Source organism: Rattus norvegicus, chromosome 16, assembly GCF_036323735.1.
Source record: "Rattus norvegicus strain BN/NHsdMcwi chromosome 16, GRCr8, whole genome shotgun sequence".
NCBI lineage: Eukaryota > Metazoa > Chordata > Mammalia > Rodentia > Muridae > Rattus > Rattus norvegicus.
The window spans coordinates 1047246-1063257 of record NC_086034.1 but is presented as its reverse complement, the minus strand read 5'-3'; the positions used below and the strand labels follow the sequence as shown (position 1 = coordinate 1063257).

General features: G+C 51.8%; 1 protein-coding gene across 10 annotated transcripts in view; it reads right to left on the bottom strand.

Moving 5' to 3' along the window:
• Zmiz1 (zinc finger, MIZ-type containing 1) overlaps positions 1–16012 on the bottom strand; it is a 205443-nt gene that overhangs the window by 176168 nt on the left and 13263 nt on the right. The window contains exon 1 of one of the 10 annotated variants that reach the window (XM_063275488.1): positions 8404–8441. The exons of the other annotated variants lie outside the window; for them this stretch is intronic. The gene's annotated coding sequence lies outside the window, so the exon portion shown is untranslated. Of the gene's footprint in view, positions 1–8403; positions 8442–16012 lie in introns of those variants that run through there. 10 annotated transcript variants of the gene reach the window in all.

Here is a 16012-nt window from a genome sequence, read left to right as displayed (position 1 = left end):
GCCCTCCATGGTCCCACCCCATCTCTGCCTGATAACAACAGCCCAAGGGGGGAGGCTCCTAGGCAGGCTGGTCTCTGTGGTCATACCCAGTGGCTGGCACAAAATGGGAGCTCAGGGTTTGCTGAAGGAAAAAGGTGACTAAACATCCTCAAAGCCTCCTATTCCCTAGATGCTGGTGCGGAGGACAGAGAACAGCCTCGGGTCTCTGGGAGTCTGTGGGGCAGGGGCAGACCAGAGGGGTAATCAGCACCTCAGAAAACAACAGAACATACATGGCTCCCACATCTCCTATGAGAATTGAATGCCACCTCTCTGCCTACCACATCCTGTCCTTGAGGCCAAGCTGGCCTCCACATGGGCCTGACTGGATCCTGACCGTCCTTTCCAGGACCCCTGCCTGAGCCGGTTTCCTTCCTCAGCATCCAGTAACTCCCAACCCTGCCTTGAGATGGTGGGGAGAATCAGGGGCAGGAGAGGCCTGTTGTCCTGGGGTGGGGCAGGATGAGGGGGCCAAGCCAAATTCAGGTCACATTGCTGCACTCACAGCCCTGTGAGGGCTAAAAATAGCCATGTTTATGCTCACAGAGCCGGGACTCTGCTTCTCAGTCAGCGGGTTCAGGGACTTCACTGCCATCCCAGGAGACCTGGTCCAAGCCTGGCTTTGGCCGGGCCTTCCTGGCTTGGTTGCTGCCTCTGGTTTTAGGTAGGGTGAAGACACACTGAGTAGGCACATGGCCCTGCACGTGTGTTTTGGAGCAAGTGTGTTTTGAGTGACTGAGGAGTTGGCCAGATCCTGGCCCAACCAGTTTACCCCCGAAGCCTCCAGGATGGTGGTGGTGTGGGACTCTATTTGCTGTGTGGCTAGGGCAGGTCACTTGCTTGCTCTGGTCCCTGGTTATTTGTTGTGTGAACGGCCAGTGGGGAACAGTATGCTCAGTACTGAGGGCCGGTTACTCATAGCACCATGTACATGTTGGCAGCAGGGAGTTAGGTGAGAAATGCCCCCCTCCCTGGGCCCCACAGTAGCCCTCGTGCCAGATGATGGCACACCTGCCAGGACAGCTGTCACCTGACCCTGTGCCTCCCTCCCTTCCTGACCTGGTTTACCCTGGACTTTAACATCTAAGAGGCAGGTGGTAGACCCTATCTAGAGAGAACCCCTCCCTCTGTGCACAGTTGACGTCCTCTCTGACCTGCAGTTCTATCAGTCTGGGCACACCAGGCAAAAACACACAGACGGGTTACTGTCACACAAGCACTGACCTTCCTGAAGCAGACCCAGAAGCCAGGACCTTCTGCCTGGGAGGCCTGCCTGAATCCCTACTTCTTGAGATGTACCCACCCCTCTGCTGGTATCTCCCCTGGGGCCCATCCCTTAGCTTGTTTTGCCTGGTGCATGTCCTTCTATGTCCACCCCCCCTTCCTTTCTGGCCCAGGAAGCACCCCTACTTCCCACTTTCCCATCAGAGTGAGCTCAGCTCCCTGACTATACTGAGTTCTCCTCTCCATTAGACAGACAGTAGCTCCCTTGGGCTGAGCCCTTTCCCTCCTCAACCCAACCGCACAGGGCTTCTCGGGAAGGCATGTGTGAGTCTGTGCTGAATCACCCTCGAGGGAAGAGCTTGCTTCTCCTTTCTCTTTGCCCCAGCCAAGTGTACACCCTGCCCTTGCAGCCCCCTCCCAGGCTCCTTCTAGAGTTTTGTATATACTATTGGTTCTGGCTCTGCACCCTCTTTCCAGTGGCTCCTGTCCCAGAAGCAGGCTGTTCCTCAGACCTGCAGCTCTCTACCTGGCTTTCACAGCACCTATCCAGCTATGCTGAGAGTGGCTAAGCATCTGGTGTAGAAGCCCTAGGATCTGTGTGTTGTGTGTGTGGTCCCAGATGCTATACCTCTTGGACCACAGCACGGTTCTGGGGACTGTAAGGTAGCCTTCTGATAGCCACTACATAGATTGCTTTGTGAATAGGATGTGGGGGGGGGTATCACTCCGTACCTGAGTCCTCTGAGGCACTGTTTAAGGCTTCCATGATTTATGTTTAGGCCCTACGTTCTGTGGATGCAAAGCTCATGTCCTCTCTAGACCCTTTCTGCTGGAAACAGGGCATCCTTCTAGGTGTAGCTCAAAGGCTTTCTCCTCTAGGAAGCCCTCCCTGACTGTTCTTCCCTAACAGGCTGACTGCAGCCTGCTGCCTTGGCAGGGCTCTTAGACGGCCATGTTGTGGGAAGCTCCTGACCTGTGTTGTTCCCAGTGAGTCTCTGAGCTTTTAGGCTGGCTTATTCCTCCAAGGCCTGGCACACGTTGTCACAGCAGCAGTTGGGGTCAACTGTGGGAGGATCAACCCATTGAGCTATTCCAACAAATCCCATTTCTTTCCCCTTGGGAGTAAGAGGAAGTTAGCTGACCCCTACAATACACCTTCCAGAAGGCCCCCCAAACCATGGGTCCCCAGCACCAGTGCGATAAGCTCCTTCCTAGACCATGTCAGCTCTCAGCAGGTCAGTGATACTATGGCTGTGGCAGAGGGGTCCCCTAGCCCAGTTCTTCCTGCAGCCAAGGAGTCTTTACACTCTGGTGTCTAGAGACTAAGCCTCCTAACTCTGTACTGGGTAAGACAGGAAGAGCCGAGCCCTGCACTGCTGTTTGGTTTCTGTTTGACTCATCTGCCTGGAAACCCACACCATCTCCATCCAAACTCCAGGAGCCCCAGCAAGTTCATGATGGATCCTGATGAAGTCACACTATGGGTCCTTGATCACAAACTTTCTCCAGCTTCCTTGAGAGCCTTGAACCCCCCACCCATCATAGTCTCCTCTCACAATTAACCTTCTTACTGATGACACTGACCTTGGAGGTCAGACCTTTGAAAAGAACTGAGATCTCATTTCTCTCTCTCTCTCTCTCTCTCTCTCTCTCTCTCTCTCTCTCTCTCTCTCTCAATCTCTCCCTCCCTCCTTCCATCCCTCCCTCCCCGTGTGTGTGTGTGTGTGTGTGTGTGTATGTGGTGTCCTTCATAAACACTCCAGGCTCAGCGGTCTCCTCAAACCTCTAGGTTTTGAGGGCCACTTGAGCTCAAATCCCAGCTCTGTGTCTGAGCAGATGGATGAGCTTGAATATCCTACCAGTATTCATTCATGTTCAGTCACAGAAGCCTTCAAGGTATGTGGTGTCTCCATTCCTATCCCCATTAAACAAAGGAAGGAACCTGAACAGAGTTGCTAGATTGGGAACTGGGACCCAGATGCCCGGCTCCAGAATACACACAGTAACCATCGCATTACATACTGCATCTGAGTCTACTACTCCCCCTCACCCACACATCCAGCCTCAGCCTGGTTTATTTCCTCACTCCCCACGAACTTCTGGGTTTATCTGCAGTCCCAAGCCTGGGTCCACACAGACTCTTTTATCTAACTTGCCCTAGTTCACCCATATGCCTTCCTTCTAACTGTGATCCATACCCCAAAGCTCAAACTTGCACCCCAGGCTTCCATCTGGGAACCTGAGTCTCTCTAGACCAGTGATTCTCGACCTGTGTGTGTCGACCCATCTGGGGACTGAATGACCCTTTTACAGAGGTCACCTAAGACTATGGGAAACACAGATATTTAGACCACCATTCATAGCAGTAGCAAAATTGCAGTTATGATGGAGCAACAAGAGTATTTTATAAGGAACTCTGTTAAGGGGGTCACAGCATTAGGAAGGCTGAGGAGAACTGTTATAGACAAACTCTCACATGGTGGCTGAGTGATCCGTGAGACCAGTCCAGAAGCTTCTAGTGCTACCTGTCTGTATTGTTCTGAGCGGCTCTGAATAGTGGGCCCCACAGGAAAGTCTCTGGAGGATGTGGAGAACCCTCTATCAACCCCTCTTCCTCACACTAATGCGGGGCACAGTCAGCATCCGCATATCCCACAGAGAGTGGCCACAGAGACCACATATGTAGCGTGCACAGAAGCCCAAAGTGGCAGAAATTGATAAGAACTTCACGGTGCCACTGACACCCCATAGATCAAAGGCCCCAAATCCCATTCTCTGCTTGGCTCCAATTTCTATCAGAACTCGCCAGCTGCACATTTACTGAGAAGTTTGTGAGCTGACAGGCACTGTATTACCAACATTAATGATGCATCCGTCTCTAGAATTACTGGGGAAACAGTCCAGCTGATTTCATTATCATCCCCGCTTCTCCACATTTCATTCGACACAGCTCCCTACACAGGGTCTGAACAAGGACCAAAGTCAATAAGTAAAGATGTAGGGCCAGGTGATCCCAAGCAGGAGAACCCAAACTTACGCACGCACGCACGCACGGCACGCACGCACGCACGCAAGCGCGCACACAACACTAGGCCTCCCTCTCTGTGACAGCTGAAGGTCCTCAGGCACAGCAGGTGGGATTCATGAGGACAATGGACCAAGGGCCAAGGTCAAGCTTCCGATGCATACCTCAAAGAGGGAAGTGGCCTTCAGGAGGCATAAATAGACAGTGATATCATCTTTATGCACCCCTTGACTTGGGCAGGAAGCTAGCTCCATGTCCACCCCATCGTCATCTGTGGGCCACAACCCGGAACTGGATCCAAGCCGTTGACAGGCTCACCACTCTGCCAGCCCTCTCCAGGGACAGATGAGACTGAAGATGTGCCCGGTGTTTATCTCTGTCCTTTACCCACGTCCCGAGCCATGCAGGTCTGCATTTAATTACCAGCCCTTCCCCACACTCTTAACCCCCACCAGCATCATCACATAGCTTGATCAGGCCCAGGCAATCCACCTCCCAGGGCTTCCCATCCAGCCATTGTTTCTTTCTCGGCAGTTAACTGGGATTCAAGGTGTAGTTGATAGGTGCCTTTACCTATGCTTTTCCTCTGGCCCTCCACAGATAGGGATCCTAACTCTAGGGGCGCCATCTTGACCTTAGTGTTTAGCAGAGACTTGGCCCCAGTAGATCCCAAACCCCTGTCCATCCCTGGATGCAGTGATTTAAGATACAGAAATTCTGGAAAAACATTAGTTGCTTCAGAACTGAACTTCCTCTCCCAGCAGCCAGAAACCAGGTCATGCGTTCTCATATCTAGCTCGCTGTGGAGCTGTCCTCACTCCCCCTCTTGATGATTCTCTACATTCAGAGTTCCCTAGAAACTTTCTGGACATTACGGCCAGTAGGCAGCTCTTGAGATCAGGAGACAGGATCAAATTCTGCTCCCATCACCTAATTGAAACATATAACAGTAGTAAGTGCTCCCAATCACCCGAGCCACAAGACAGGAGTGAGCGGCCTCTGACCTCAACTATCTCTGGGAACTTTTGGGTTCCCCAACAGGAAAGCTGGATCCCTAGGTCACCATCGGCAGTGCATACTTACAGTAGCTTTGGAACCTCTATCTGTAGATGTTTCAAGCTGACCGTGATGGGTGAGGCGTGGGGACCCAGGAGAGACCCCAGAATGGCTTGGGCCCATGAGAACTGGTCTCGGGGAAGGTAAGACCCATTGCATTGCAAGGGTATAGAAGCCATGGCGTCTCTGGATGAAAAGATGCCTGGGGCATCCTCTTCATGGCTGTGATTGCTTCAGCCAGAGCAATGCAGGTCCAGAGATGGTGAGGCCTAGTGCTCAGGTGAAGCTGCACTCAGCAGAGGGTCAGAAAGACAGACGCACCTGCGGCTACACTGTAGACCAGCTGGACAGCAGGGAGACCCAGGCGGCCAGGCAGGGGGAGGCTAGGCAGGCACTCAGGGTAAATGCAGAGGCACAGCCCTGGACCTCTTGGGGCAGTCTCCAAACCATGGGTATTATGATTATTATTGTTATTTATGCTATCTGGAATTAAATCAGGGGAACATTTGACTTAATAGATAGTGTTCTGACTTGAAAATAGAGTTTTCCCCTGAAATAAATATTACTGACATAATTTATTAACGAGCATTCGCCATGGGACCGGCTCAGCACTGAGCACTAAGCATACATTATTATATTTCATCCCCCTAACAACTCCATTGTCCCCAGGAAAGGAGAATGCCAGGCTGCCCAAGCCCCCACATGTAAGAAAGGCAAATGTGTAATGAAGGGCCAGGTGCCCTGTGCCCTGAGGGTCTCAGACCTCTCAGGAGCATTCAACCTAGTCACACAAGTACATGCGTGTGAATGGGTGTGAGCACACATGCATGCAGATCCCCAGGCTGCTCACCAGCATTCAGCATGTGCTCGCCCTCCCTCCCTCTCCCCTCTCTCCCTCCCTCCCTCCACATATGGGCAGATATGAATGGGTGTATATCTGTGAGCACACTTGTGACCTCAAGTCAAACTTGGGTGTCATTCCTCAGCAGCTGTCAGGCACCCGGATTGTTGAAGATTATTGTTGTTGTTATTGTTAGTGTTATCACTATTATTGTTGTTGTTATTGGGGCATGACACAGGCCACAGCACATAGGTGAAGGCCAGAGGACAATTTTGGGGAGTGAGTTCTCTCTTTCTTCCAGGACTGAAACCCAGGGTGTTGGGCTTGAGTAGCAAGCTCTGTTAGCGACAGTGCTAATTGCTCAACCCACCACCTTGGGGTGTGTGTGTGTGTGTGTGTGTGTGTGTGTGTGTAACCTGGAGCTCAAAAATTAGGATAAACTGGTTGGTCACCAAAATCCAGGGGCCCTTCCATCTCTGCCACCCCAGTGCTGAGATTATAAGCACCAAGCCACCATACCTGGCTTTTCACTTGAGTACAGGTTCTCGTGTTTGTGCAACAAGCTCTTCACTGATGGAATGTTTTTCTAGCCCACACACTTTTAAAGAGGACACTGAAGTCCGGAAAGGTGTTGGACTTCTACCAAACCACCCACCCAGTTGGCAGGGCCAGGTCACCTGATGAGACTACTGTGGGCTTCCCAGGCAGAAGAGCCTGCCTGGGAAGTAGGTAGTCAGCTAAGCTTCACAGCCAAGGATGGGGGGCACCAAAACCAGAAGAACCTGTGGGTTTTGGCGGAGAACTGGGTGGTGTCTGTGTGCTTCCACTGCAAAACGGTAACCACTCGGGCAACTGGGGACTTTCGACTTCTAGGATCCAGCCCAGGTGCTCCTTCAAGGCTACACAAAGGGCAGAGGCTGCCTAGTTTCAGCCCTCACAGCCTGGGTTAGTAGCAGCACAGGCAGGCTCCTTGCACACGTAGGGCACCAGGCTCTGTAAACAGGCCCAGTCACAGCTGGACTCACCCAGCAGGCTTGTTCTGGGGAAGCAGGTCGGTTGGTCTGCTGGAGGAAGGGCTCCTTGGCATTTCAGCGGCGCTCTTACTCAAGCAGGTCTTTCTGTCCAAAGGGCAGCTCTGACGTGCAGAACAGGCTATGGTGTCAATATGAGTCCAGCATTGTCAGGCTGGGGACAGACAATGCCCTCGGCAGACTGTTTATTTATAAATCTGCCTGTGCTCACCGCTGCCTTTCTCTCTCTGAATTCAAATTGAACGGCTCTCTTTCTGTAACTCAAAAAGGGCTTGCTCAAGCTGATAAAATCATCTAGAAAGTGTTCTTTCTATCTCCGAATACAGAAAGTCCTCACACCCAGGTCTAGAAAGAGGAAGATGCCTTCCTAATGCTGGGATTGGCCTAGGAAGCAGGACCATAGCAGGGACCACCAAGGGGGCAGCAGAAGAGAGGTTTCTTATACACAGATCTGCATTCAAGTCCTGCTGCAGATGGACATAGTCTCACTTAGCGGCTGTAATCACTCCGTGACATTACACCATTAAGTCTGTGTCAAGTGAAGATACAACAGTTCCTTCTTTACAGTTCCCTGGATAATCAAATGAATAATCACAGAAATTGCGTGGTACGGTAAGAGAACCTAGTGACTGCACTGATCAGCTGTTCATGATGGTGGCTAAGACAGAAAATAGCTGTCATTGACTAAGGTCCTGGTCTGCCACCCATTTGCATCTCGCTGGGCTGCTGCAGAACTTGAGCCTTAGTCTCTTCCAGGTTCATTCAAGGAGCCAGTCTCCTATTGGCTGGCAATTCAGCTCCTCAACTGCCAGTTTTATAATCTAATGTTTTAGGGGATGCTCTTTCCTGAACTCTCTCTTCCCCATCAAGAAAAATAAAATTCTAAAAGCAAGCAAGCAAGCAAGCAAACAAAACAGCCTACCTCAAGTCTCATCTTATAGGAAAGATACCTGGAAAGCCTCTGCACTTGGAGACTAGACCCAAGAGCACAGCCCATAGGGGCACGTGCCTAATGACAGTGTGTGTGCACGGTCTTCGTAGCAGTAGCGAGCTCACCTAGAGCCAGGTCTGTCGGCATGGACAGAACATGGATGAAGCGCAAGGGAAGCTGGCAGCCATGAAATGGCCATGCCAATGTGGGCCAGCCAGCTTTACAGACAGATAAAAACATATCAGTGTCAACTCACGGATGCTCTCCTTCTCTGGACTCTTCACTGCACCCCACAGAACACCAGATCAGGCCTATAAACCCCTCCTTAACTTCTGAAGGAGGGGCCATCCCCTAGCTCCACCCCTGACAGCCCTCCCACCCAGCACAGGGCTGCTGGTTGGCTCTGAAGACACTCCTGGGACTCATTGTGTAACTAACAGGGCTCCAGTCTCTTCCTCCAGACTTGGCGGCTCCCAGCTACAACATTAATCTCCTAAAACACAGCTCAGCCCCTGTTTTCCCTGTTGGATCCCACAAGGCAACACCTTACCTCCACCTGCTACTTGCTTTCTCTTGGGTGTTGCTTGCCCATTCCTGAAGACTTTACAGTTACTCCCTTAAAATCCATAGGCACCGAGGGAACTGCCTGAATCCCCACACGTATTCCCCCCTCCCTCCCTTCATACTCTCCCACTCCACAAGTACCTTTCTTCTCCTATCTTGCTTTTCTCTAGCCAAAGCCACGCCACTATTTTTTCTTTTCTTTTATTGGATATTTTCTTTATCTACATTTTAAGTGTTATCCCCTTTCCAGGTTTCCCCTCCAGAAACCTCCCATCCCCTTCCCATCACTTTTAAAGCATCCTTTAAATGTCCCCTCCCCCAGGTGGCCCTCCCTAGCCACTGTGCCCCATGTTTTTCTCACTCTTCTAGCCTCTTCAGTGTCACTTCTGAATCTCTGAGTATTTCATCGTCTCTGTTCTGCCCAGTAGCTAAGTCTTACCATCTCATTTAAAACTACGACACCCAAGGTCAAAGCTTCAATATTAATTTGCCCACCCTCCACTCAAAGCGTATCACGGTACCCTGACGGCCCTGCACTAAGGGAGAGAGGAAAAAAGTGTAGAAGTTGCTGGTGGTGAGAAGACTACAGGAATGAAGGTAAACCGATGATTTCCCCCAAGGGAGCCTACTGTACTAAGCATGGGGCACTTGCTTGAGTGGGGTCTTCCAAAGGAGTAACGTTACGTCAGGGATCAAGACAAAGAAGCTGGGCACACGCTGTCCCACCGTCCAAGGCGAGGACAGTTTTGGCAGACTGGGAGAGACATCATCAGGCACAGACTGCTTGGAAAGCCTCGAGCTCCAGCAAAGCCGCCTCTCCCCACGGACGAGGCAAAGCTGGCTGGCTGGCCAGAGAAGAAGCCAGGATCCCTGACGTAGGCAGCACCCACAAGCCTCATCCACTCCTGCCACAGTTGCAGCCCAGGGGGCTGGCACTCCTGTGCCTTCTGCTTGTCTGCGGGCCTCCCCAGATGGACTGGCTGGGAGAGATACACTCTCTGGCTGGCGGCCTAGCAGCCTGGCCCTTCTGCGCAGCTCTCAGCAGCTTCGCCAATGCTTCCCTTGTGCTCCTGCTGAAGAGTTCCTCTGGAACCAGGAAGATTTCTGGAGGAATAAATAAATGGGATCCTACATGCCAGCACGGCATCTCTGACCATGTTCTAATCTCCAGCTGTACCCATGTGTTCTCCATGCCTACGGTAAACATCTGCCCATCCCTGCTCACCCACCCCTGCCCCAGGAGGGGACAGTAGCATCTCTGTGATCTAAAATTGAATACCCATAAGTCTAGAGCACTCATGCCACAGTCCCAGGAGATGCCAGTCTCCTCCATCTCAGCATCCCGTGCTTTCTGGCTCGCAGAACCTCTGCTGCCTCACCACTTTAGGGGTGTTCAAGGAACCGAGTGTGAGCCTTGAATCCCCATTGGGCTTCCCCATTCGTGAGGTCAGGTAGCTACCTGAGCAATGGCGCACTCTGTCCTGGGTCCCATATGCAGTCTAACTGAGCAGGCCTGAAGAAAGCAGCAGCAGGCCTTGCCTGGAGCATTAGAGGTTCCCCAGCCAGGCGGGAGGTAGAAGAAGGCAGCACAGGGGCAAAGCGGGCCGTCCATGGCTGCAGAAGCCTTAAAAGCTAGTAAAAGGTTTAATTCTGCATAATGACTTACAAAGTGACAAGTAAAATAGATTTACTGTGACAGCTTGAAAGGAAAACCACAGAAATAAAATTACACTGCAGCTCTTCCCGGATCTTTGCAACCTGTTCCCTCCCTCCAGAAACCCAGGAACTGTGGAGGGGCCACATGGTCAAGAGGACATGAAAGAGTGGTGGCCTTGTCAGTGAGGAGTGGGACAAAGACCAAGGCAGGAACTGTTGCATCCCTCAGTCCCAGATGCATCTGGGGGTCAGAGGGGGTGGCTGCCCTGCAGAGAGTGAGTGAGTTCCTTGCCTTCCAAGCTGGAGTCTATGATGTACTGACAAAGGCATTTTGTTGGTGCACCTGAGCATGTAGGCACACACAGCACAAACCTCTCCATGCCCACCAGAACCCAGGACTTCTGATTTCTACCTGCTTCCTTCGGGATCTAACAGAGGGATCCCAGGAACCACCCAGCTTTCGGGAGACTCCATTGCTAGCCCTGCCACAAGCCAAGGAAGCCACATTAGCTCTACAGTGTAGAAGACAGGAGAGAGCAAGACCCAGCAAGTTATCCTGCCTGGGAAGGCAAGTGGGCTGGAGTGCCAGCCCTGCTCTCTGTCTCCACGTGTGTCTTGAACTCTGTTCACACAAAGGTCAAGGGCTATAGAGCAGGACCACTCAGCTCCAGTGGGTGAGAACAGAGGACCTGGAAGAGTTCTGCCTCTGCCATGGACCACGGAAGCTCTCTCAAGAGGCAATGACCCTTCCCAGGGCAAACAGTCTAGGCAGTACTCAGGGCTCTTCATTTGGGCAACACTGGTCATTTATGACCAGAACGTTACTCAGGCACACCAACAGACAGATCAAAACAAGGAGTCAAGCCTAAGAGATGATCAACAGGTACAGACACGCTAAATGGAAAGAAAGAACTGACTCCTAAAAGTTGTCTTCACACACACACACACACACACACACACACACACACACACACACACACACACCTCAGCAGAAGGCCTAATGTCAAGAGAAAGATCTAGAGACATGGTGCTGAGCTCTACTCCAAGTCTAGTAGACGGATAGGATCTCCCATTGCAGAGGCAACTGTTCCAGGAACAAGCCCAGAAGACTGCCTGGAGCCCAGTGGGTGTCCCAAAGAACAAAGAGCCACCTTGAGTAATCGTGGACTGGAATGTGTCTGCCATAGGAATGCAGAGGTGGCACCAGTCAGTCCTGGCTTAACCCAGGAGTAGCTCACACCCCCCCCCCCACCAGGGCTCAGGAGCAGCCAGTAGAGAAACCATGGCAGAGAGAGGAGGAACTGCAGTCAGAGCCTGGCTGGGTGACAGTGACACAGTCCCCCTAACATACTCCTGCAGCCTGTGCTACGATCAGGTAAAAACCGGCAGGGCTGAGTCCAGAAAGGCTTATAGATTCCCTCATGTCCCGACCTGTCATTTCTCATTGCCACCCGGCAACTCCAGGCTTGGTGAAATGAAATGCTGTCCTGTGTCTTTAACCGAAAGGGCCAGGGATGTGCCTGGGCAGGCCTGGACACCATGTTTACCCAGCAGAAGGTGGCCCTCCCTCTACCGTCCCCAGAGCTGGCAAGCCAGGGCCATTTGCCATAGACTTGCCTGGTGTGTAGGCTGCCTATGTGGCCCAGGCCCCAGATCTGCCCAGGGTCTTGCCCAAGAGGTCCTTCAGCCTGGCTAGGCTACTAAAACTGAGATAGTTCTCCGAGCCAGCAAAACCAGGGTAGTCAGCAAGACGTACAGGTGTCTCCAGACTTGGCCATTTTATACATAACAGCCTTGCCCTGAAGGTGCTCTGAGAGCCAAGGCCTGGCTCTCTGCTCCAACCAGAAAGGTCAAGAAGGTCAAGAAAGCACGGTGGGGTTTGGACAGGCTTATGGGCCCAGCTGCAATCCTGACGCTGAGGTGTTTCATTCCTCCCAAATTCGAGGCTGTGTATTCCAAACCACAGACCCACCAGCACTGTGTCAAAGGTGACGTCACTTATTATTCACTGTGTAGAGAGCATTCTGGAATGCTTACTAGCTGCCAGCCGTGGTGCAGGGTGTTGGCAAGCCAGGGCTGAGAGTGGCGGCCATCCCGATGACAAAGGCTGCTGCAGAAGTCGGCAGGCAGTGCCTGAGGAATCAGGGGAAGGGTGGCCTATACACTTGACCTGGCTGGGCTGCTGGACTAAGACAGGCTGAAGCTTCAGGCAGGCTTTGCAGGATGCCAAGGAGTTCCCCAGGCATACAGAGCAGAGGGAACAAAATTCAAGGAAAATTCTAAGTGGGACCAGATAACGGACAGCCTTGAAAGCCAGGCCTTGCTGTGGTAAGGCCAAGAGCGAAGGGAGCAGGTGTCTTTTACTTAGACCCATTCTGGTGGCCAGGGGAACTGAGGGCAGGAAGGGAGTATATGGAGGGTCGTACGGAGGGCTTTGGAAATCAGAAGGTCGAGTTCAGGTGTTCTCCCACAAGACAGACTCTTGGTCAGAAACTCAATCTTGTTGTTGCAGTCATAGGGTGGCATCAAGGTGACTTCCACATTACAGACAGCTCAGCGAGGCGATAACAACTGTAGTCTGAGTCTTATGGTGACCTTATGCAAATCAGAATAAAGACTTCCCTCCCTGCAGACACTCTACCATCATTCTCCAGGATGTTATTTAATAAATATATAATCGGCAGGGAGCTACGACGTAAGCAGCATTTGTGCAGTGAGAAGCCTGCACTAGCAGACTGCCTTCTGCAGATGCACTGCCAGTCCACTGCACATAGCTGTCAGCAGACAATGAAAAGGCTTGGAGGGCTGGGGCTCCAGAAGTAAAAAACAAAAACAAACAAGCAACACTACCACACCACTTACGGAGTGAAGAACAACCAAGGCAGAGTTTACTAACCCTCCCTGCTGTTTTGTATGAGAAAGCCAAATAAAACAAGACGTGCATTTATCACTAGAAAGGATCCGAAAGAGAAAGAATAAAGTAGCTGCTCAAACAAGGCAAATAAAGGAACTACTCAAGCAGGAAACAGAAAGCACCAGTTTGACAGCTAGATGCTAGCCAAAGGTAAAGAAATCAGTGGTAGTCTTGGGACTTGCAAAAAAGATGACTTTTTTTTTTTTAAAATAACGATTCTGAAAAGGTGGAAAACTCTTGGGGACCCCCACACTCTGAGAATCTGGGTTTTCTGTGTCATCCAGATGATGGTAGAGACTTCCTTCTGAGTGAGTACTCATGGCTACACCCAGCTTGACTCAAGGTTTCTCTGTCCCAGGCACTGTCTGGGGACGTGTCTCAAAGCAGGAAGAAGGCAGAAAGCTGGTGGGCCCCCAAGGGGACCTCAGTGAACAGAGAAGTAAGATCTTTCACTGCCACGCTGTAAAGAACTGGCTTCTGTGGCTGTGCACAAATCCCAGGGCTGGAAAGATAACTCACTGGGTATAGCTTAGGGCCTGACACTGATTCCCCAGAACCCATGGGAAAAAGGCTGTTTCCCTTGTCCTTCCAGTGCTGGGGAGGCAGAGACAAGTCAGTGAGGGAGCCTGACTCAAAACCAAACCAAAACAAGCCCAATAGGTGTGACCAGATGGCTCAGCAGGCAAAGGCTATTGCTGTACAAGCCTCATGACCTGAGTTCAATTCCAAGACTTCACAATCCTGATTTCATAAAGCTGCCCTCGGATCCCCTGACCACCATACATGCACCGTAGCACACATATCCTCCACATATGCACACAGGCACACAAACGTCTACTCACTAATAACAGGTCATTTAAAAGGAAAAAAAAAATGAGCGGTACCTGAGGAATGATCTGAGGTGGTCTCCTGGCCTCAGCGAGAAACATATACCCGCTCTCACCCACAAAGGGAGAATCTGGAAGTGAGACCTGGCATGGAACCTGCATGGGGTTGGGGGGTGTCTAGTGTGAGGACTCTGTCTACTAGGTAACCAAAAGGCTCAAACAGGCTTCCAAAAGCATTCCAGAGGCAGGCATGGTCTCGGTGTCCCACGGTGTAGGGAGAGCATAGGGTTTGTCCAGATCACGAGACTGCGAGGTAGTGAGAGGCAAACTACTCAGTAGACCCTGGCCAGAGCGTCTTCTGGGGCTAGGAAACAGCTGGCAACTGGAGGGAAGGAAGACCTATCTGGATGACTGCTGGTCCCTTAGGTCAGAAATGGTGTTTGCTCGCTCCTTCCTTCCTTCCTTCCTTCCTTCCTTCCTTCCTTCCTTCCTTCCTTCCTTCCTTCGTTTTTCTTTCCTCCCTCCCTCCCTTCTTTCCTTCCTTCCTTCCTCCCTCCCTCCCTTTCCCGCTCTTCATTCCTGTGGAGTAGAACTATGAACCTTGGGTCTGCTAGGTAAGCATTCTGCTACTGAGGTACATATACCACAGCATGTGGACTTATATCCCCTCCCCCATCCCCCCCAAATTCCTGGACATCTCCAGGCTCTGGGCTCCAGCCTGCAACTGCCTGCCCACTGAGTGCGTCTGAGCTCCAGAGAACTTCAGCAGCCTGCCCCAGTCTACTCAGCCTCCCTCCCTTCCTATTTTATAGATTAGTAAGCTGAGCTGCAGAGGATGTGAAACCTTTTCCTCCAGACCCGACTAGTCCCAGACCTGGGGGAGACCTGGTCTACTCTACAGGCATAAAGGATCCAAAGTGGGTGTGGGCAGCCAAACTCTGATGCCTGTCAGGTATGCATGGCAGTGGGGGCCTGGGCTAGGCTGCTTGATTCTAAGCCCATTTCTGTGTCATGTGTGGACAAGGCTGAGCTCAGACACACCTGCTGCAGCTGCAGGGCTGCGGGGGAGGCTGCAGCTTGAGCTTGGCTGACTCGAGACTCCGAGCAATCAGGCAGAGAGAGGAAACAGTGAGAACATGCTGCTCACCTACTGCTGTGGGCAGGGGACATTCTCTGAAGCTACTTGGGATGTGTCAGACCTCAGAGGACCGGACAGGGCAGGGTCTGCCATAGCATGACACCACAAGGCAAAGCTAGTAGTGTTCAGCAAAGTCAAGGGCCACCCTGACCCACACTGGCTCAGGCCACTTTCAGGGTAAGGGAAGGTGACCCAGGGCATATGCTGGCTCAGACCAGAGTCAGCTGGCCTGGTTTGCTGACAACCCCTCCACCCACCTCGTGCTCTACTCTCTGCAGCCCTAGTTGTGGGGACTTCCCTCTTTGTGTCCCTGCAGTCAGAGTGTAGACAAGGGCAATCAGGCTACAGACGCTTGGGTGTAGACACTGGATAAAGTATCTTTTTGGGGAAATAGATGAGCAAAGCTGGGAAACTGAGGCCTGAAGAGGGCAAAGGGACCATTTATCACATGGGAAGACAGATGAAGTTAAAACTGAAAGATAAGCACCCCCATGTCTACATTTTCCTGAAGGTGTAAAATGAGGCTCAGAGACTGGAAAGTGCCCACCACAGACAACCTGAAGTTAGGAAGAACCCCAGGGCTGTCATCCTAGGTCCATCTCATGAAACCAAGACAGAGCTGCCTTCTCTGACCCCAACCTCAAGTTCAGGAAGTTGCAACACTTCCTTGTTTCCATAGTAACCAGCTACTGCTCCAGGAATACACTGAAATGTTTTCCTTACCTCCTCTATGCCGGCCCTGGGCCAACCTGTGAGGACTCGGGCG